The sequence below is a fragment of the Ranitomeya imitator genome, chromosome 1 (assembly GCF_032444005.1).
Source record: "Ranitomeya imitator isolate aRanImi1 chromosome 1, aRanImi1.pri, whole genome shotgun sequence".
Lineage (NCBI taxonomy): Eukaryota > Metazoa > Chordata > Amphibia > Anura > Dendrobatidae > Ranitomeya > Ranitomeya imitator.
The window spans coordinates 719,457,389-719,482,054 of record NC_091282.1 but is presented as its reverse complement, the minus strand read 5'-3'; positions in this window follow the sequence as shown (position 1 = coordinate 719,482,054).

Here is a 24,666-nt window from a genome sequence, read left to right as displayed (position 1 = left end):
ACATTTTAGAAGAGGGGAAAAAAAAAACAAGCAGTGAGGCCTGAAATTGCAATTTCATAAAGGTACTAAATTATAGAGTGCAGAATCACGATTTTGCCTGATGCGATTCGGCAAGTGACCATTTTTATAAAAAGTGACAGATCTCCTTGTGATTGAGTCAATAAAATAAGGACGAGTGAGCCGGATACTCAAACAAGATTAAAGAGGAAGTGAATGACAAAGGACGCGAATGCCGGAGAGACATAGACACGGTTCTCATCCTGCCAGGGAAATGGCTGTGGGATGTGACTATTAATAGCTGGCACGCTTGTGCGGTGTTAATTAATCTGTTCACCTGGTCCAGAAAATATCATGCGTTGTGAAAATAGTGCCGGCGACCAAGATCTGAACACTGGCAGTCGGAATATTACCCCGGTCCCCTTTTTATATATCTAGATGGGGAGACGGGGAGGAAGGGGTTAATTACATCTATTATATTGGCTGCGCATTTAAAAATGTTTAAATTAACTGTGTTCAGCTTGATGCCCATAGTTAGGCAGGAGATTTATGAGGTACATGGTCTGATTACAGCCCCCAATGTGCAGCTTCCATTTTATTGTAAGGGCACGGATTGTTTTATTATCCTAGAAACCTTCTATAATATACATAAAAGTATGAAAAACGACACGCTCTCAATTCACGGGTGCTGCATGTATGGACTACAAGAACAAAGGCTGTAATCACAGGCAAGGGCATAAGGCCTCCTTCACACGTCCATGTTGCACATGCGTTTTCTGTCCGTAGTTTTCACAGATACAACTCCTACCAATTATAATCTATGGGGCCATTCACATGACCATTTTTTTTTGGCTCTGTGCAAATCACACAGAGGTATGTATGTTTTTTGTTTCAGCAGGACGGATGGCATGGTTCAAAACAAGCGCATGGGTTCGTGAAAAACACGTACAGCACACAGACGACGTCATTGTAAAGTAATTTATTTTTCCATACACACTGAATACCATTTTTTTCTTCCTTAAAATACACGTCTCACTGAGCCCTAAGAGTGAAAGGAAATGCAATGATTTACCATGCCTGAAGCATACTCTGCTGTACTGCTAACTAGAGATGAGTGGATCACTTTAAATTCACCCCTTCCCGCACTTTTCCACCCTGGAAAATTAAATTGCGGGAGAGCTGTTCTCCACAAATTTAATCTCCCTAATTATCTTCTGGGGTCTCTATAGACCCCAGAGCATGATAAATGTAATATGTACAAAATAAAAAAAATCCTAATACTCACCTCGCCGCCTTTTTGAGCTTCACCATTACTTGGCCAGTCCTTGTCACATCTTCTGAAAGCCACTGATGCCACTGAAATCCCTTGGCATCGCACGCTAACCTACGACTTTCAGCTTGTTTGGGCCTGGACTGCTGTGATGTCATGATGCCCAACGGTTTGCACAGAATCCTCCTGGACCCTCATCAAAATTGGAAGTCCTGATCCAGCACGAGAGGCCTGAGGAATTCGACACGAGTTGAGGCAATTTGTAGATGTGGCAGAAGAGGTGAGTATAAAGATTTTTTAAAATTATTTTTGACCATTTTGATTTCCTTTTTATGGTTCAGAAAAAATGTGGAACATGTGACCAGACCTGTCCATCAATCTTGTCCAATAGAAAAGCAGTTTTCTCATGTGATGTTTTCAATGGGACAAGACTTATGGATACGTACCCCACCAGCAGCCATTGTAGGGACTGGAGAGCTGGTGAGTGTGTGAGGAAAGTGGCACTAACAAGAGCAGGAGGAGAACCTGTCCTACCTATATAATAGTAAGTGCCACAAAATCATGTCCCCAACACATCTGCTAAAATAAAGATAATGTGGTCAACCCTGCTAACTCATTCTGCAGTCAGCAATAGAACAGTGTAATACATAGGCTATAGGAGGCAAACGGTGCAAAATTTGTAATGTAAACAATTGCAAAAAGATCTTTAGCCCCAACTGCATGCATTGAGGTAATAAAAAAATTGTCCTCAAAGGTGGACAACCCATTTGAGGAAATAAGCCAATGATTTATATAACCCCTACCCAAACAAGTAATCTATATCAATACAGTCGTAGCTGAAAGTGTTGGCACGCTTGAAATTGTTCCAGAAAAATACGTATTTCTCCCTGAAAATTATTGCAATTACATATGTTTTGTTACACACGTTTGTTTCTTTTGTGCGTATTAGAACAGCACAAAAAAAAAAATCTAGAAAAAAAAGGCAAATTGACATAATTTCACACAAAACCACAAAATGTGCTGGACAAAATTGTTGACATCCCCAACGTAATATTTGGTTGCCCACCCCTTGGAATAAATAACTGTAATCAATCGCTTCCTATAACCATCAACAAGCGTCTTACACCTCTCAACTAGAGTTGAGCGACCTTGACCTTTTTAGAGTCGAGCCGGGTTTCGCGAAACCCGACTATCTCAAAAGTCGGGTCGAGTGAAATCGGCCGATTATGACGTAAAGTCGGGATCGACCGAAACACGAAACCCAATGCAAGTCAATGGGGCAGCATAGTCGGCAGTGAGTGGGGGCCAGGAAAACACCTAGAGTGCCCATTTTAATGTCAAAACCATCCATTCTTCTTAATGAAGCTTGTCAAGCGTAATTTACCTTATAATAATTGGAAGGCATTTGAAATTGGGGTTCATTTGGCTAAAGTTGTGGTGGGTAGGGATGGTTCAAGTAATTAGTGGGCCCAGGAAATCTGGACCACGTCACGGCAGTGGAGCAGGGAGAGGTAAGTATTTCAACTTTGCAAGTGCTGTGAACCTGAGCAAGCAGGGGGGGCCCACTCGTTGGCATTGGCACTGGCACAGGGCCCCTCAAAGTACAGCGGTGTGTTTGCACGGCGGGGGCGCCTCCCACCGGCAGCAACACTTTTGCGTACTATGAGAGGCCCTGTGCCAGTGACGTCGCCAACTAGTATTCCTCCCCCCACCTGATGAAGGAACCTGCACTTTCATCTGCACCTTCCTCTTTGTCCCCGTGTAAGGTGGTATGGTATGCGGGAAGAGCAACCTGACTTTCAGCAGGGTCACAATGTTGTTGTGTAGCGTGCATGGGGAATGTTGCGTTATGGGTCAATGTACCAGCAGACTCATCTATCACTGGCTGGGCAATGGGCAGGATGAGGAGGAAACACAGATATAGGCCCAAAGAATAAAGTTGGCTAAATGCAGTTCAAAATTGGTAACACAGGAATAACCAGGGGGCATTGCAGTGGAGGACAACTGGAATGAGAGGCTGACACAGAGAGTAGGCCCAAATCAGTAAGTAGTCGAAATGCAGTTCAAAATTGGCAACCGTAGTAAACAGGCGGCACAGCTTTGTTCAGTGGAGGAGAACAGCAAGGAGTGGCAGACACCGATAGTAGGCCCCAACCCAACTAGTAGGCCAAATGCAGTCTAACATTAACAACTACTTAACGAGCGCCTGAAAACGGAATTTCAGGACAGGAAACCAGGAGAACAGCAAGGAGTGGCAGACACCGATAGTAGGCCCCAAACCAACTAGTACGCCAAATGCAGTTGTTCCGTTTAACCACAATTTAATGAGAGCCTGAAGATAGAAGTTCAGGAAAGGCAACCTGGAGAACACCTTGGAGTGGAACACACCATCTCTCTACACCCCATACCCAATTTGTAGGCCTAATGCAGTGTAGTTTCCAAGAACTACTAAACGAGAGCCGGAAGATCGAAGCTCAGGAAAGGCAACCTGGAGAACACCTTGGAGTGGAACACACCATCTCTCTACACCCCATACCCAATTTGTAGGCCTAATGCAGTGTAGTTTCCAAGAACTACTAAACGAGAGCCGGAAGATCGAAGCTCAGGAAAGGCAACCTGGAGAACACCTTGGAGTGGAACACACCATCTCTCTACACCCCATACCCAATTTGTAGGCCTAATGCAGCGTAGTTTCCAACAACTACTAAACGAGAGCATGATGATCGAAGCATTGGCGAGGAAACCTGGGGAACACCTTGGAGTGGAACACACCATCTCTCTACACCCCATACCCAATTTGTAGGCCTAATGCAGCGTAGTTTCCAACAACTACTAAACGAGAGCATGATGATCGAAGCATTGGCGAGGAAACCTGGGGAACACCTTGGAGTGGAACACACCATCTCTCTACACCCCATACCCAATTTGTAGGCCTAATGCAGCGTAGTTTCCAACAACTACTAAACGAGAGCCGGAAGATCGAAGCTCAGGAAAGGCAACCTGGAGAACACCTTGGAGTGGAACACACCATCTCTCTACACCCCATACCCAATTTGTAGGCCTAATGCAGCGTAGTTTCCAACAACTACTAAACGAGAGCATGATGATCGAAGCATTGGCGAGGAAACCTGGGGAACACCTTGGAGTGGAACACACCATCTCTCTACACCCCATACCCAATTTGTAGGGCTAATGCAGCGTAGTTTCCAACAACTACTAAACGAGAGCCGGAAGATCGAAGCTCAGGAAAGGCAACCTGGAGAACACCTTGGAGTGGAACACACCATCTCTCTACACCCCATACCCAATTTGTAGGCCTAATGCAGCGTAGTTTCCAACAACTACTAAACGAGAGCCGGAAGATCGAAGCTCAGGAAAGGCAACCTGGAGAACACCTTGGAGTGGAACACACCATCTCTCTACACCCCATACCCAATTTGTAGGCCCAATGCAGCGTAGTTTCCAACAACTACTAAACGAGAACCGGAAGATCGAAGCTCAGGAAAGGCAACCTGGGGAACACCTTGGAGTGGAACACACCATCTCTCTACACCCCATACCCAATTTGTAGGCCCAATGCAGCGTAGTTTCCAACAACTACTAAACGAGAGCATGATGATCGAAGCATTGGCGAGGAAACCTGGGGAACACCTTGGAGTGGAACACACCATCTCTCTACACCCCATACCCAATTTGTAGGCCTAATGCAGCGTAGTTTCCAACAACTACTAAACGAGAGCCGGAAGATCGAAGCTCAGGAAAGGCAACCTGGGGAACACCTTGGAGTGGAACACACCATCTCTCTACAACCCATACCCAATTTGCAGGCCCAATGCAGCGTAGTTTCCAACAACTACTAAACGAGAGCATGATGATCGAAGCATTGGCGAGGAAACCTGGGGAACACCTTGGAGTGGAACACACCATCTCTCTACACCCCATACCCAATTTGTAGGCCTAATGCAGCGTAGTTTCCAACAACTACTAAACGAGAGCCGGAAGATCGAAGCTCAGGAAAGGCAACCTGGAGAACACCTTGGAGTGGAACACACCATCTCTCTACACCCCATACCCAATTTGTAGGCCTAATGCAGCGTAGTTTCCAACAACTACTAAACGAGAGCCGGAAGATCGAAGCTCAGGAAAGGCAACCTGGAGAACACCTTGGAGTGGAACACACCATCTCTCTACACCCCATACCCAATTTGTAGGCCTAATGCAGCGTAGTTTCCAACAACTACTAAACGAGAACCGGAAGATCGAAGCTCAGGAAAGGCAACCTGGGGAACACCTTGGAGTGGAACACACCATCTCTCTACACCCCATACCCAATTTGTAGGCCCAATGCAGCGTAGTTTCCAACAACTACTAAAGGAGAGCATGATGATCGAAGCATTGGCGAGGAAACCTGGGGAACACCTTGGAGTGGAACACACCATCTCTCTACACCCCATACCCAATTTGTAGGCCTAATGCAGCGTAGTTTCCAACAACTACTAAACGAGAGCCGGAAGATCGAAGCTCAGGAAAGGCAACCTGGGGAACACCTTGGAGTGGAACACACCATCTCTCTACACCCCATACCCAATTTGTAGGCCCAATGCAGCGTAATTTCCAACAACTACTAAACGAGAGCATGATGATCGAAGCATTGGCGAGGAAACCTGGGGAACACCTTGGAGTGGAACACACCATCTCTCTACAGTGGAACACACCATCTCTCTACACCCCATACCCAATTTGTAGGCCTAATGCAGCGTAGTTTCCAACAACTACTAAACGAGAGCCGGAAGATCGAAGCTCAGGAAAGGCAACCTGGAGAACACCTTGGCGTGGAACACACCATCTCTCTACACCCCATACCCAATTTGTAGGCCTAATGCAGCGTAGTTTCCAACAACTACTAAACGAGAGCCAGAAGATCGAAGCTCAGGAAAGGCAACCTGGGGAACACCTTGGAGTGTAACAAACCCTCTCTCTACACCACGGAAGGGCTGATTCTTAGGAAGGAAGGCTGTCGGAAAGAAGCAGGGCACGTCCGAGGGTGATTATATTCTTATTAGGTATATACTCACCCTCGGACGCGCCCTGCTTCTTTATTTGTAATGAATGTTTATTTGCAATGTGGTTTTGACTTACTCTATTTTTTTGGTAAATAATGATTTTATTATTTTCATTGTTTTGCATCTTCTTGGCAATAATATAAAGAAGACGCGACAGGACAACACTCGGTGGATGCCATATCTGTGTTTAAAATTGAAAAAACCTTTCAGTTAACTACTTGCAGGAGAAAGTTATTGTAGCTGGTGGCCATTTTTAGTACTGTACCAGATTTTTGTTGTATGTGTTTGTTTTTAATGTTAAAATGTCTGCATTTGATATCTCTCCAGTATTTTCTTTTTTATAAGCAAAATACTTATTTTTATATTTTCTGATGTTGGTTCCAGGGGTACACGGGCAGCAGTGGTGTGGTCAGTGGAGGCCTAGTGGAAGGAGTGACCGCAGACAGGCATCGAAGGCCTAAAATAATAACACATGGCTGTAGGCAATTTTAAATTGGTTCCAGGGGTACACGGGCAGCAGTGGTGTGGTCAGTGGAGGCCTAGTGGAAGGAGTGACCGCAGACAGGCATCGAAGGCCTAAAATAATAACACATGGCTGTAGGCAATTTTAAATTGGTTACAGGGGTACACGGGCAGCAGTGGTGTGGTCAGTGGAGGCCTAGTGGAAGGAGTGACCGCAGACAGGCATCGAAGGCCTAAAATAATAACACATGGCTGTAGGCAATTTTAAATTGGTTCCAGGGGTACACGGGCAGCAGTGGTGTGGTCAGTGGAGGCCTAGTGGAAGGAGTGACCGCAGACAGGCATCGAAGGCCTAAAATAATAACACATGGCTGTAGGCAATTTTAAATTGGTTCCAGGGGTACACGGGCAGCAGTGGTGTGGTCAGTGGAGGCCTAGTGGAAGGAGTGACCGCAGACAGGCATCGAAGGCCTAAAATAATAACACATGGCTGTAGGCAATTTTAAATTGGTTCCAGGGGTACACGGGCAGCAGTGGTGTGGTCAGTGGAGGCCTAGTGGAAGGAGTGACCGCAGACAGGCATCGAAAGCCTAAAATAATAACACATGGCTGTAGGCAATTTTAAATTGGTTACAGGGGTACACGGGCAGCAGTGGTGTTGGCAGTGGAGGCCTAGTGGAAGGAGTGACCACAGACAGGCATCGAAGGCCTAACATAACAAAAATGTCAATACAATGGTATTGTCAGTGGCAGGCATTGAAGGATGTCAGCGCATAGACTAAACATTGGTGGAGCTGTGAGATAATTTTGCAAGTGGTAGAGCACTGTTTGAGCTGGGGGGGGAACTGTCTTGTGGCCGGCGGTACAGGCCCAGGGCCCCTCATATTACAACGGTGTGTCTGACGTTGGGTGCGCACCACCACCGCCAGAGACACTTTATTGTACTATGAGGGACCCAGTGGCAGTGCCGTCGACCAAAAGCGGGCACACCCACCTCTTCAGACAAACTGCACTCTCACGGGTGCTGTCGCCAAGTGTCGATACCACGGCCCCGTGTGGGGAGTTTGGCCATTTAGTGAGGTGTAAACATGTCGTATGCTGGACAATCAGGTGCAGAAAATTACGAGATTGGAAAAGGCATTCAGAATAGTCCACAGGCAAGACCTTTTCATAGGAAAGCTAGGTGTCAGCCGGGCAAGGTGGGGCAAAAGATTTCGAAATCCAGTTGTGGTCCATTTTAATGAAGGTTAGATCATCTACATTTTGGGTAACCAGACGAGTCCTTTTTTCTGTTAGTATTGAACCTGCAGCACTGAATACTCTTTCTGATAGGACACTAGCTGCCGGGCAAGCAAACTCCTGCAATGCATATTCTGCCAATTCTGGCCAGGTGTCTAATTTTGATGACCAGTAATCAAATGGGAATGACGGTTGAGGGAGAACATCGATAAGGGATGAAAAATAGTTTGTAACCATACTGGACAAATGTTGTCTCCTGTCACTTTGAATTGATGCTGCAGTACCTGTCCTGTCTGCGGTCATAGCAAAATCACTCCACAACCTGGTCAGAAAACCCCTCTGGCCAACGCCACTTCTGATTTCTGCCCCTCTAACTCCTCTGGTCTGCTGGCCCCTGCAGCTCGTGTGAGAACGATCACGGGCGCTGTGTGCAGGGAATGCCAGAAGCAAACGGTCAACAAGAGTTGATTGTTTGGTTGCTAATATTAGTTCCAAGTTCTCATGTGGCATTATATTTTGCAATTTGCCTTTATAGCGAGGATCAAGGAGGCAGGCCAACCAGTAATCGTCATCATTCATCATTTTAGTTATGCGTGTGTCCCTTTTGAGGATACGTAAGGCATAATCCGCCATGTGGGCCAAAGTTCCAGTTCTCAAATCTGCGGTTGTGCTTGGTTGAGGGGCAGTTTCAGGCAAATCCACGTCACTTGTGTCCCTCCAAAAACTAGAACCCGGCCTTGCCGCGCCACCAATTTCCAGTGGCCCCGGAAAAGCTTCCTCATTAAAAATATAATCATCCCCATCATCCTCCTCGTCCTCCTCCTCCTCTTCGCCTGCTAACTCGTCCTGTACACTGCCCTGGCCAGACAATGGCTGACTGTCATCAAGGCTTTCCTCTTCCTCAGCTGCAGACGCCTGATCCTTTATGTGCGTCAAACTTTGCATCAGCAGACGCATTAGGGGGATGCTCATGCTTATTATGGCGTTGTCTGCACTAACCAGCCGTGTGCATTCCTCAAAACACTGAAGGACTTGACACATGTCTTGAATCTTCGACCACTGCACACCTGACAACTCCATGTCTGCCATCCTACTGCCTGCCCGTGTATGTGTATCCTCCCACAAAAACATAACAGCCCGCCTCTGTTCGCACAGTCTCTGAAGCATGTGCAGTGTTGAGTTCCACCTTGTTGCAACGTCTATGATTAGGCGATGCTGGGGAAGGTTCAAAGAACGCTGATAGGTCTGCATACGGCTGGAGTGTACGGGCGAACGGCGGATATGTGAGCAAAGTCCACGCACTTTGAGGAGCAGGTCGGATAACCCCGGATAACTTTTCAGGAAGCACTGCACCACCAGGTTTAAGGTGTGAGCCAGGCAAGGAATGTGTTTCAGTTGGGAAAGGGAGATGGCAGCCATGAAATTCCTTCCGTTATCACTCACTACCTTGCCTGCCTCAAGATCTACAGTGCCCAGCCACGACTGCGTTTCTTTCTGCAAGAACTCGGACAGAACTTCCGCGGTGTGCCTGTTGTCGCCCAAACACTTCATAGCCAATACAGCCTGCTGACGTTTGCCAGTAGCTGCCCCATAATGGGAGACCTGGTGTGCAACAGTGGCAGCTGCGGATGGAGTGGTTGTGCGACTGCGGTCTGTGGACGAGCTCTCGCTTCTGCAGGAGGACGAAGAGGAGGAGGAGGGGGTGCGAACGGCTACAGCCAATTGTTTCCTAGACCGTGGGCTAGGCAGAACTGTCCCAAACTTGCTGTCCCCTGTGGACCCTAGATCCACCACATTTACCCAGTGTGCCGTGATGGACACGTAACGTCCCTGGCCATGCCTACTGGTCCATGCATCTGTTGTCAGGTGCACCTTTGTGCTCACAGATTGCCTGAGTGCATGGACGATGCGCTCTTTAACATGCTGGTGGAGGGCTGGGATGGCTTTTCTGGAAAAAAAGTGTCGACTGGGTAGCTCGTAGCGTGGTACAGCGTAGTCCATCAGGGCTTTGAAAGCTTCACTTTCAACTAACCGGTAGGGCATCATCTCTAACGAGATTAGTCTAGCTATGTGTGCGTTCAAACCCTGTGTACGCGGATGCGAGGCTAAGTACTTCCTTTTTCTAACCATAGTCTCATGTAGGGTGAGCTGGACTGGAGAGCTGGAAATCGTGGAACTAGCGGGGGTGCCGGTGGACATGGCAGACTGAGAGACGGTGGGAGATGGTATTGTTGCCGCCGGTGCCCTAGATGCAGTGTTTCCTACTACGAAACTGGTGATTCCCTGACCCTGACTGCTTTGGCCTGGCAAAGAAACCTGCACAGATACTGCAGGTGGTGCGGAAAATGGTGGCCCTACACTGCCGGAAGGGATGTTGCGTTGCTGACTAGCTTCATTGGCCGAGGGTGCTACAACCTTAAGGGACGTTTGGCAGTTAGTCCAGGCTTGCAAATGCATGGTGGTTAAATGTCTATGCATGCAACTTGTATTGAGACTTTTCAGATTCTGTCCTCTGCTTAAGGTAGTTGAACATTTTTGACAGATGACTTTGCGCTGATCAATTGGATGTTGTTTAAAAAAATGCCAGACTGCACTCTTTCTAGCATCGGATACCTTTTCAGGCATTGCAGACTGAACTTTAACCGGATGGCCACGCTGTCCTCCAACAGGTTTTGGCTTTGCCACGCGTTTTGGGCAAGATACGGGCCTGGCAGATGGAACCTGTTGCGATGTTGATGCCTGCTGCGGCCCCTCCTCCTCCGCTTCAGAACTGCTGCCGCCTGCACCCTGTTCCCCCAATGGCTGCCAATCGGGGTCAAGAACTGGGTCATCTATTACCTCTTCTTGTAGCTCGTGTGCAACTTCGTCTGTGTCACCGTGTCGGTCGGTGGTATAGCGTTCGTGATGGGGCAACATAGTCTCATCAGGGTCTGATTCTTGATCATTACCCTGCGAGGGCAATGTTGTGGTCTGAGTCAAAGGACCAGCATAGTAGTCTGGCTGTGGCTGTGCATCAGTGCACTCCATGTCAGATTCAACTTGTAATGGACATGGACTGTTAACTGCTTCACTTTCTAAGCCAGGGACGGTATGTGTAAAGAGCTCCATGGAGTAACCCGTTGTGTCGCCTGCTGCATTCTTCTCTGTTGTTGTTTTTGCTGAAGAGGACAAGGAAGCGACTTGTCCCTGACCGTGAACATCCACTAACGACGCGCTGCTTTGACATTTACCAGTTTCACGAGAGGAGGCAAAAGAGCTAGAGGCTGAGTCAGCAAGATAAGCCAAAACTTTCTCTTGCTGCTCCGGCTTTAAAAGCGGTTTTCCTACTCCCAGAAAAGGGAGCGTTCGAGGCCTTGTGTAGCCTGACGACGAACCTGGCTCCACAGCTCCAGACTTAGGTGCAATATTTTTTTTCCCACGACCAGCTGATGCTCCACCACTACCACTACCCTCATTACCAGCTGACAATGAACGCCCCCGGCCACGACCTCTTCCACCATACTTCCTCATTGTTTTAAAAACGTAAACAAACTAACGGTATTTGTTGCTGTCACACAAATTACACGGTGAGCTATAACTTCAGTATGATTTAGCTACCCCTTTACAGGTGAGTGAGACCACAACGAAAATCAGGCACAATGTTAAACACTCTGTTGTTGGTGGCAACAAATGAGAGAGATGCCACACACGCAGGACTGTCACTGAAGCACAAATGTAAATATTAATCTCCCACTGATTTGATTTTTTTTTTTTTTTCAGGGAGACTTTAGGAAAAAAAAATAATAGAATAAAAAGATTTTTTCAGGAAGAATTTAGAAACCAAATAAAATAAAATGATTTTTTCAGGGAGAATTTAGAAAACAAATAAAACAAAAAAAGGCTTTCTATGGCCCACTGAGTGAGAGATGACGCACACAGGAGTCAGGAGTGGCACACAAGCCCAGAGGCCAATATTTATCTCCCACTTTTTTTTTTTTGTTCCAGGGAAAATTTATAAACCCAATAAAAAAAATAATAAATAGGCTTTCTATGGCCCACTATCTGAGAGACAGAGAGAGATGGCACGCTTAGGACTGGCACACAAGCCCAAAGCCAATATTAATCTCCCTTTTTTTTTAAGGGAGAATTTATAAAACCAAAGAAAAATAAATAAATAGGCTTTCTATGGCCCACTATTTGTGAGAGAGATGGACGCTCAGGACTGGCACACAAGCCCAGAGGCCAATATTAATCTCCCACTTTTTTTTTTTTTCCAGGGAAAATTTATAAACCCAATAAAAAAATAAATAAATAAATAAATAGGCTTTCTATGGCCCACTATCTGAGAGAGAGAGATGGCACGCTTAGGACTGGCACACAAGCCCAAAGGCCAATATTAATCTCCCACTGATTGATTTATTGATTTTTTCAGGTAGAATTTAGAACCCAAATAAAGCAAAAAAAAAAAAAAAGGGCTTTCTATGGCCCACTGAGTGAGTGATGATGCACACAGGAGTCAGGAGTGGCACACAAGCCCAGAGGCCAATATTTATCTCCCACTGATTGATGTAGTGATTTTTTCAGGTAGATTTTGGAACCCAAATCAAGCTAAAAAAATAATAGGCTTTCTATGGCCCACAATTGGAGAGAGAGAGAGAGATGGCACACCCAGGAGTCAAGACTGGCACACAAGCAGAAAGGGCAATATTAATCTCCCACTGATTTTTTTTTTTTTTTTTCAGGGAGACTTTAGGAAAAAAAAAATAATAGAATAAAATGATTTTTTCAGGAAGAATTTAGAAACCAAATAAAATAAAATGATTTTTTCAGGGAGAATTTAGAAAACAAATAAAACAAAAAAAGGCTTTCTATGGCCCACTGAGTGAGAGATGACGCACACAGGAGTCAGGAGTGGCACACAAGCCCAGAGGCCAATATTTATCTCCCACTGATTGATGTAGTGATTTTTTCAGGTAGATTTTGGAACCCAAATCAAGCTAAAAAAATAATAGGCTTTCTATGGCCCACAATTGGAGAGAGAGAGAGAGATGGCACACCCAGGAGTCAAGACTGGCACACAAGCAGAAAGGGCAATATTAATCTCCCACTGATTTTTTTTTTTTTTTTTTTTTCAGGGAGACTTTAGGAAAAAAAAATAATAGAATAAAATGATTTTTTCAGGAAGAATTTAGAAACCAAATAAAATAAAATGATTTTTTCAGGGAGAATTTAGAAAACAAATAAAACAAAAAAAGGCTTTCTATGGCCCACTGAGTGAGAGATGACGCACACAGGAGTCAGGAGTGGCACACAAGCCCAGAGGCCAATATTTATCTCCCACTTTTTTTTTTTTGTTCCAGGGAAAATTTATAAACCCAATAAAAAAAATAATAAATAGGCTTTCTATGGCCCACTATCTGAGAGACAGAGAGAGATGGCACGCTTAGGACTGGCACACAAGCCCAAAGCCAATATTAATCTCCCTTTTTTTTTAAGGGAGAATTTATAAAACCAAAGAAAAATAAATAAATAGGCTTTCTATGGCCCACTATTTGTGAGAGAGATGGCACGCTCAGGACTGGCACACAAGCCCAGAGGCCAATATTAATCTCCCACTTTTTTTTTTTTTTCCAGGGAAAATTTATAAACCCAATAAAAAAATAAATAAATAAATAAATAGGCTTTCTATGGCCCACTATCTGAGAGAGAGAGATGGCACGCTTAGGACTGGCACACAAGCCCAAAGGCCAATATTAATCTCCCACTGATTGATTTATTGATTTTTTCAGGTAGAATTTAGAACCCAAATAAAGCAAAAAAAAAAAAAAAGGGCTTTCTATGGCCCACTGAGTGAGTGATGATGCACACAGGAGTCAGGAGTGGCACACAAGCCCTGAGGCCAATATTTTTCTCCCACTGATTGATGTAGTGATTTTTTTCAGGTACATTTTAGAACCCAAATCAAGCAAAAAAATAAATAGGCTTTCTATGGTCCACTATTTGTGAGAGAGATGGCACGCTCAGGACTGGCACACAAGCCCAGAGGCCAATATTAATCTCCCACTTTTTTTTTTTTGGTTCCAGGGAAAATTTATAAACCCAATAAAAAAATAAATAAATAGGCTTTCTATGGCCCACTATCTGAGAGAGAGAGATGGCACGCTTAGGACTGGCACACAAGCCCAAAGGCCAATATTAATCTCCCACTGATTGATTTATTGATTTTTTCAGGTAGAATTTAGAACCCAAATAAAGCAAAAAAAAAAAAAAAATGGGCTTTCTATGGCCCACTGAGTGAGTGATGATGCACACAGGAGTCAGGAGTGGCACACAAGCCCTGAGGCTAATATTTTTCTCCCACTGATTGATGTAGTGATTTTTTCAGGTAGATTTTAGAACCAAAATCAAGCAAAAAAATAAATAGGCTTTCTATGGCCCACTGACTGAGAGATGGCACACACAGGAGTCAAGAGTGGCACACAAGCCCTGAGGTCAATATTTTTCTCCCACTGATTGTTGTAGTGATTTTTTCAGGTAGATTTTATAACCCAAATCAAGCAAAAAAATAAATAGGCTTTCTATGGCCCACTGAGTGAGAGATGACACAGACAGGGATGGCACTCTAGCAGAAATGTCAATCTTAATCTCCCACAAAAAAAAAAAAAAAAAACAGGGAGTGTCCTTCAATTACTATCTCCCTGCAGTAATCTCAGCCAGGTATGGCAGGCAGCAATAAGGAGTGGACTGATGCACAAATTAAATAAAAAGTGTGTACAAACAAAAAAGATAGCTGTGCAGAAAGGAAGGAACAAGAGGATTTGTGCTTTGAAAAAAGCAGTTGGTTTGCACAGCGGCGTACACACAGCAATGCAGCTATCAGGGAGCCTTCTAGGGCAGCCCAATGAGCTACAGCGCTGAGGGGAAAAAAAAAAATGTAGCTTCCACTGTCCCTGCACACCGAAGGTGGTGTTGGGCAGTGGAAATCGCTACAGCACAAGCGGTTTGGTGGTTAATGGACCCTGCCTAACGCTATCCCTGCTTCTGACGAAGCGGCAGCAACCTCTCCCTAAGCTCAGATCAGCAGCAGTAACATGGCGGTCGGCGGGAACTCCCTTTTATAGCCCCTGTGACGCCGCAGACAGCAAGCCAATCACTGCAATGCCCTTCTCTAAGATGGTGGGGACCAGGACCTATGTCATCACGCTGCCCACACTCTGCGTTTACCTTCATTGGCTGAGAAATGGCTCTTTTCGCATCATTGAAACGCGACTTTGGCGCGAAAGTCGCGTACCGCATGGCCGACCCCGCACAGGGGTCGGATCGGGTTTCATGAAACCCGACTTTGCCAAAAGTCGGCGACTTTTGAAAATGAACGACCCGTTTCGCTCAACCCTACTCTCAACTGGAAATTGGGCCACTCTGCTTATACAAACTGCTCCAGGTCTTTCATATTTAAAGGCGCCATCTCCTAACAGAAATTTTAAGATCTCGCCACAGGTGTTCAATGGGATTTAATTCCGGACTCATTGCTGGCTACTTCAGAAAGCTCCAGTGCTTTGTTTCCATTCATTTCTGGGGGCTTTTTGAAGTATGTTTGGGGTCATTTTCCTGCTGGAAGACACATGACCTAGGACGCAAACCCAGCTTTCTGACACTGGCCACTACATTGCGAGCAAAAATTGTTTATTAATCTTCAGATAAAATGATGCCTTGTACACCGTCAAGGCACCCAGTGCCAGAGGCAGCAAGAAGAAACCCAAAATATCTTTGAACATCCAGCATATTTGACATTAGACTAGAACAAAATTTATATAGCTATATAGCACAAGTCATAGAACCAGGTTGAAAACCTATCCACAAATGTTTTTTTAAGGTGATCTCCCTTTTTGCTAAATATAAAGTGAAAATAATGGTGAAGTACTCCTAAACATAATGAAAACTTGTGGAAAACACCAGAGAGTGGAGTAACCATGAACCAACAAATGCCATACTGGGATACCAGAAGGAGCTTGAAAATCAAAAGAGGGATAATAGAGACAGCACTGGGGGGAGTCCCAAGGGGTTGCTGAGGGGTTGCCAGAGGCCACAGGTAAATACTTACTCTGCTGTAAATATCACGGTCCTGAACACATAGCCGCCTGGAGTCCTATGTCCTATAAACAGATGGACTGCAGCCTTGAGAGACGATGTTCATACTATGCCTATCCTGCCTGCAGTGTCTGCCTGCAGTGTGGACTTTCAGCCCGGTGAGGGTTTGCATGTATGTCCCGTGACATAAAATGGAGTGCTGGTGTCAGGACTCTTGGACTCAGGGAGTTTGGTGACCCTGATCAGGGCCACACACCCCCACCAGTTGATCCCAGAAAAACACATGGGCTTCCACTGTATCCACGGGGACACCAAAGACTACCCCGTCGCCAGAGTGACGATAAAAATTAACCATGGCACTGAGTCCCACGAGCTCAGGGTACTCTTGTGGGAAAAGGCAAGGGTGCAGTCGGAGGTGGATGAGTTTCCCCTGTGTTTTCTTGCTGGTGATGAGGATGAGACAGTGACCCGTGAAGATGAGATTCTGGAGTTGGGGCTTATGGGGGGAATTTTGGGACTGCCCAAATACAAAATCTTGTGTTGAAAGGGGCTTTTGATAATGTGACTGTGATAAATTGGGTTGCTCAAGAGATGGGGGCGACACCAGGTTTCTATACTTTACTCTAAAAGAGGAGCTGCTTGTTGAGTCACTAAACCAAGATGGGAAGTGATAGAGCAGTTGTTGGTGTTGGGTCCCTATAGGCATAGGATATTAGATTTGGCCCATTCTAATGTCTTGGGTGGACATCTAGGAGTAGCAAAAACTCAAGAGTGGGTCCTTCAAATATCCTGGTGTCACCAGGATATTGATAATTTCTGCCAATCCTGCCCTACCTGTCAGCTAACTACCCCCGTATCCCACTTCCCCAGTCCCCTTGAACTGATGGCCATAATAGAAGTCCCATTTGACCAGATTGCCATAGACATTTTCAGGCCTTTAGTTAAGTCTGCCAGGGGTCATCAATACATCCTGGTAGTATGGACTAGTAACCTGCTAGTCCATATTTTCTGCCAGACGGACCTGCCAAAGGAGATCCTGACAGACCAAGAGACTCCTTTTATGTCCAAAGGGATGAGGGAGTTGTGTACAGCTCTCCAGATTACCCAACTCCGGATGCCAGTGTAACATCTGCAGGTAGACAACCTAGTGGAGAAGTTCAACAAGACCTTGAAATATATGCTGAAGAAGGTAATTGGCATTGCCTGCGGTCGTACCTACTGTTCTCTGTTAGGGAAGTCCCACAAGCCTCTATGGGGTTTCCATCATTCGAGCCGCTATACGGACAGCACCCTAGGGGAGCTTTGGCAATTGCGAAGGAGAACTGGGAAGTGGAGGTAATATGCCACCAAAGTGTAAGGGTGATGCTGATCAGCAAGGGTGATGCTGATTGTGCAGGAGAACCTCCTTCGAGCCCAAGAGGCCCAAGCAATGGTCTACAATCGGTCAGCAAGACTGAAGCAGTTTGGACATGGAGTGTTGGTCACCATAGTAAAAAGTAAATTCCTGGCCAAGTGGCAAGGGCCATACGAGGTTATTGAAAAGTTGAGTAACATCAATTGCAATGTCCACCAACCAGAGAGAAGAAAGCTGTTCCAGGTATACCACATTAACCAGCTCAAACTATGGCGAGACAGAGAACTGGTGGAAGTGATGTAGGATGCTAGCAGGAGCGTAGGATGCAGTGACACAACAGGTTCTTTATGTATAAGAACAGTAATGGTACAAGCAGGGGGATAATGAATGTGATTGGAGGAGAGGGGGAAAGTTAAATGCAATAGAATGCAACAGGTTAACTTATTAGTCTCCGTGCACTGGAGGGAGGTAGCTGTAAGATCTCACGGCGGCGCCTCAGGAGATGTCTCTGATCCGGTCATGCAGATGAGTGATGCACTTTCTCCTTGCGACAACGAATTCTCTGGGTTCTTTGGCATGCGATCTCTTGTTCCGTGCATACTGTGAGGCAGGGATAATGGTAGGCAGCTCAAAAGAAGAAGCAGAGAGTTCAGGGAGCAAGGGCACAGCAGGAGCACACAGTCCAGCGGACACAGCCACAGGCATGGGCCGGTCCTCTGCAGACACTGCAGGGATGGAACTAACCGGTGCCTCCATGGTGGTGAGCGGAACGAAGACCTATTCTTTATCCTGGTCACTACCTAGTGAGAAAGTCTCTCTGTATGGAGGGTAGGAAGCGTCAGCAGTCTGGCTAGCTGAGGGTATAGGCACAGCTAGCGGGCGTGGGTCCGTGAAGAGGGAGTTAACCATCTTACTACTCACTAGCTCGGTCCCCGCCAAGTGTCCTATCTTCCCACTCAAACTGCTATTTAAATCCGACATGCCTCCCTCAGTCAGGTGCCCTATACTATACTATACTGCTCCAGTCAGCAATTTCTTCCCCCTGCAACACTGGTGACAGCTCCCACGGTACCGGCCCAGATACCCAGGAGAAACCATCATGCCTAGGGGCCAATCCTGAAGCCAGGGTCAAGGATGTCACAGTGGCATAGACACTGTCACCAGCCCAGAAGCAACAGTACTGAGAGCTGCTTCAGTAGAACCTATTTTTGGAGTTGTCAGGTTGCACGTAGGTTGTGGAGCATGAAATCCTGACAGAACCACATGTGAGGGTGAACCAAAAATCGTATAGGATTCCCTAAGCTCACCACGAGGTCAAATTCTAGAAGGTGAGGTCATTGAGTCTGGTCGTTATTGAGGAGTCAAAGAGTAGCTGGTCCAGCCCCATTGTCTTTGTGCTGAAGCCAGATGGAGAGTGGAGCTTCTGTAATGACTACAGGAAGCTGAACGAGGTGTCCAAGTTCGACGCATATCCAATGCCCTAGGTCAATGAGTTCATTGAGAGGTTAGGGTCAGTCAGGTATATCACCACCCTCATTTTAATAAAAGGATACTGCTAAGTTCTCCTGTCCCCAAGTGCCAAGTAGAAGATTACGTTCTATACACCTGATGGGTGCTTTCAATACACCAGGATTCCTTTTGGTCTGCAGGGACTCTCAGCTACCTTCCAGAGGGCCATGGACCAGATCCTAGCCTCTTACAAAAAGTACGCCACAGCTTATCTGGACTTCATTGTGATCTTCAGCCCGGATTGGGGAAGTCATCTACAAAAGGTCCAGGTGGTACTGGATGCACTGAGGAAGTCAGGGTTTACCATAAACCCAAAGAAGTGTGCCACGGGAAAAGAAGAGGCAAAATACTTGGGCTATAAAGTCAGAAGGGGTGAAATCAGGCAGCAAGTAAATAAGGTAAAGGCAACTCAGAATTGGCTGCAACCAGTCTCCGAAGGTCCGGGAATTTCTGGGAATTGTGGGATACTATGGATGATTTATCCCGAATTTCACCATGCTAGCCACCCCCTAACTGACCTTCTTATAGGCAGGAAGACATTGATGGCCAAATGGTCCTCTGAATCAGAGATGTTGTTCCAGGAGTTGAAGCTCGCCCTGTGTAAGCAGCCGGTCTTGATCGCACCTGACTTAGGTGTAAGGAAATTCGGGTCCAGACGGATACCTCAAATGTCAGGCTGGGGGCCGTGTTGTCCCAAGAACTAAACGAGAAGGAACATCTGATCTTATACTTAAGCAGAAAACTCTCTGCATGTGAGGAAAAATTACGCCATCGTGGAAAAAGAGTGCTTGACCATCAAATGAGCAATTGACAAACTGAGATACTACCCATTAGGTCAGAAGTTCAGGTTAGTGTCAGACCATGTGTCTCTGAGATGGATGAGGGAAAGGAACAGGAAGAATGCTCGGGTAACAAGGTGGTTTCTGGCACTCCAAGACTATAGCTTCCACATGGAGCATAGGCCAGGGAAACTACATGGTAACGCAGAAGCCCTGTGCAAACTTCTCTGTTTAGTGAGTAGAGGTTCCAAAACCACAGACTTTGGGCAGAAGGGGGAATATGTGACAAAGTCACTGGTAAAGTGCTGGAGGAGAGATACATTTCACTGAGGCTATTAGCTTCAGTGATTTGAAACTCAGACCATTTTTATTTTTACTTCTCCGTGGTTTGTGGAGGAGGAAACCACTGTTTAAAGCAAATCTATATATATAAGAGGCATCGTGATTACTCGTTAATCCCGCCCCCTGCACAGTAGCTCTGCCCCACATCACCACACATAATCCCGCCCCCCACCACATTACCACACACAATCCCACCCCACCACATTAGCACACACAATCCCGCCTCCGCCACATTACCACACATAATCCCGCCCCCACCACATTACCACACACAATCCCGCCCCCACCACATTACCACACACAATCCCAGCCCCCCACCACATTACCACACACAATCCGCACCACATCACCACACAATCCCGCCCCCCACCACATCACCACACATAATCCCGCCCCAACACATCACCACACATAATCCCACCCCCCACCCCATTACCACACATAATCCCGCCCCCCACCCCATTACCACACACAATCCCGCCCCCCTCCACATCACCACACATAATCCCGCCCCCACCACATTACCACAGATAATCCCACCCCCACCACATTACCACACACAATCCCGCCCCCCACCACAATACCACACACAATCCCGCCCCCACCACATTACCACACACAATCCCGCCCCCTCACCACATTACCACACACAATCCGCACCACATCACCACACAATCCCGCCCCCCCACCACATCACCACACGTAATCCCGCCCCCAACACATCACCACACATAATCCCGCCCCCCACCCCATTACCACACATAATCATGCCCCCACCCCATTACCACACATAATCCCGCCCCCACCATATCACGACACATAATCCCGCCCCCCACCGCATTACCACACATAATACCACCCCCCCACATTACCACAGGAGGCTCCATCCCCACACATTACCACACCAGGCTCCGTCCCCACACATTACCACACAAGGCTCCGTCCCCACACATTACCACACAAGGCTCCGTCCCCACACATTACCTCACGAGGCTTTGTCCCCACACGTTACCACACGAGGCTGCGTCCCCACACATTACCACACGAGGCTCCATCCCCACATGTTACCACACGAGGCTCCGTCCCCACACATTACCACACGATGCTCCATCCTCACACATTACCACACGAGGCTCCGTCCCCGCACATTACCACACGAGGCTCCGTCCACACACATTACCACACGAGGCTCCGTCCCCGCACATTACCACACGAGGCTCCGTCCACACACATTACCACACGATGCTCCATCGTCACACATTACCACACGAGGCTCCGTCCCCGCACATTACCACACGAGGCTCCATCCTCACACATTACCACACGAGGCTCCGTCCCCGCACATTACCACACAATGGTCCGTCCTCACACATTACCACACGATGCTCCATCCTCACACATTACCACACGAGGCTCCGTCCCCGCACATTACCACACGAGGCTCCGTCCACACACATTACCACATGAGGCTCCATCCCCACACATTACCACACCAGGCTCCATCCCCACACATTACCAAACAAGGCTCCGTCCCCACACATTACCACATGAGGCTCTGTCCCCACACATTACCACATGAGGCTCCGTCCCCACACATTACCACACGAGGCTCCATCCCCACACATTACCACACGAGGCTCCATCCCCACATGTTACCACACGAGCCTCCGTCCCCACACATTACCACACGAGGCTCCGCCCCACACAGTACCACACAAGGCTCCGTCCACACACATTACCACACGAGGCTCCATCCCCACACATTACCACATGAGGCTCTGTCCTCACACATTACCACATGAGGCTCCGTCCTCACACATTACCACACGAGGCTCCGCCGCCACACATTACCACACGAGGCTCCATCCACACACATTACCACATGAGGCTCCTCCCCCCACATTACCACATGAGGCTCCTCCCCCCACATTACCACATGAGGCTCCGCCCCCACACATTACCACACGAGGCTCCGTCCACACACATTACCACACGAGGCTCCGTCCCCACACATTACCACATGAGGCTCTGTCCTCACACATTACCACATGAGGCTCCGTCCTCACACATTACCACACGAGGCTCCGCCGCCACACATTACCACACGAGGCTCCATCCACACACATTACCACATGAGGCTCCTCCCCACACATTACCACATGAGGCTCTGTCCTCACACATTACCACATGAGGCACCGTCCTCACACATTACCACACGAGGTTCCGCCGCCACACATTACCACACGAGGCTCCGCCCCACACATTACCACACAAGGCTCCGTCCACACACATTACCACACGAGGCTCCGTCCCCACACATTACCACATGAGGCTCTGTCCTCACACATTACCACATGAGGCTCCGTCCTCACACATTACCACACGAGGCTCCGCCGCCACACATTACCACACGAGGCTCCATCCACACACATTACCACATGAGGTTCCTCCCCCCACATTACCACATGAGGCTCCTCCCCCCCACATTACCACATGAGGCTCCGCCCCCACACATTACCACACGAGGCTCCGTCCCCACACATTACCACACGAGGCTCTGTCCCCACACATTACCACACGAGGCTCCGTCCCCACACTGTTATTAACTTAATTTTAAATCATTATTTACTTTACTTTAATCACCAGCAGCGTTAATTAGATAGCAATAAGGGTGCCGAGCGTTAGCTGGCTGGAAAAAGCTAGTCATAAATAAAGGGAGACTGGAATCTGCCAAAGTGCATATTAACAAGCCACAAAGCTTCTGCGAGAATGTCCTCTGGACAGATGAGACGAAACTGGAGCAATTTAGCAACTCTCATCACCTCAGTATTCACAGGCACAAAAATGAAGCATACAAAGCAAAGAACATTGTACCTGCTGTGACACATGGAGGAGGCTCAGTTTTATTTTGTGACTATTTTGCTGACACAGGATGTCTCGAATCTCTGCAATGAAATCTCAAGACTATTAAGATACTATGGAGCGGAAAGTGCTGCACAATGTCGGAAAGCTTGGTCTGAGTCATGGGTCACGGGTCTTCCAACAGGATAATGACCCAAAAACACACAGCTAAAAACATCCAAGAATGGCTAAGAGCAAAGCATTGGAATATACTGACGTGGCTTCTATGAGCCCTGAGCCTAATAAACATCTGTGGAAGAAGTTGAAATCTACAGTCTGAAGTTGCCTTCACACCTGAGACACAAGGAGCAGTTTGCTCACGTGGTGTGAGTCAAAATACCTGTGGAATGATACAGAAATAGTTTGTTTGCAGTGATTGCCTCAAAAGGTTGGGCACTAAAATATTAAGTTAATGAGGTATTCCCATCTCCAAGATCTTATCCAAATATGCAGTAGGTGTAATATTAATAATATTAGCAAATTACTCTAGTTAGAAATGTAGTATAGTTCTTCAGATTCACAATGTTGCTTACTTCACATAGGGCAATGCAGTAGCTTAGATATCAATGGTTATTACCACTCATATAGTGACAAAGAGTTAGCTACACAGCTCTTAGTGGTTGTAACAATTTATACCTAAGCTACTGCCAAGCAATGCACATGAGGTAAGCGACATAGTGAATCAGAAGAACTATACTAAATTTTTAACTGGAGGTATTTGCTAATATTATTATTAATACGCCCACTACATATTGAGATAGGAGCTTGGAGATGGCAATACCTCTTTAAGGGTAATTTTTTCCCAGTTTTATTATTTTTTTCATTTTATGTTTTTCTGGCGAACCACAATTCAAAAGCATTGTCTGATTCTCGCTGGTTGATATTCAGTAAATTTAAATTAAATATTACTTTTGTCAATTTCAAGTTATTTCATTGTGATTTTTTCTTACTTTAACAGAAATCCTACCTAGTTGTGCTGAGTCATCCAGAGGCTGTAAAACGAGGTTTTAACTCAGTCGGTTTCTAAGATAAGTGCTAGTGTGCAGTATTTATATCCATTTGTTTCCACATGTATGTGTATGTGTCTAGTCCTCATTTACCATGGAAGTGACAACTGTTTGAGCACCAGCAATAGTACTACAAGATGAACCATCATCATCATGCATGGACATATACCACTAATGATGTGTCATTCATGACATCTCCCTTGTGGGACAAATTAAGGTGCAGAGCAATTATGTTCTATGAATGCCCTTATTATAGTTCTTGTTGACAGCAACATTTTTCTTTTTAGCTCTTACTTAGCTTGCCAGCTGAGATTCGTGACTGTATACCACCACTGCCATTTATTGATACCAAGTCTAAAGTGGCATGTAACCATCAGCATGGTCATTTCATTCTTATGGTCATAGATGATACATGGGAAAACACATTATTTACTTTATTTAGAAAAGTCTACTTTAAAGGGATACTGTCACCTGAATTTGGAGGGAACAATCTTCAGCCATGGAGGCGGGGTTTTTGTGTTTTTGATTCACCCTTTCCTTACCCGCTGGCTGCATGCTGGCTCCAATATTGGATTGAAGTTCATTCTCTGTCCTCCATAGTACACGCCTGCGCAAGGCAAGATTGCACCGTGTGCAGGCATGTACTACGGAGAACAGAGAATGAACTTCAATCCAA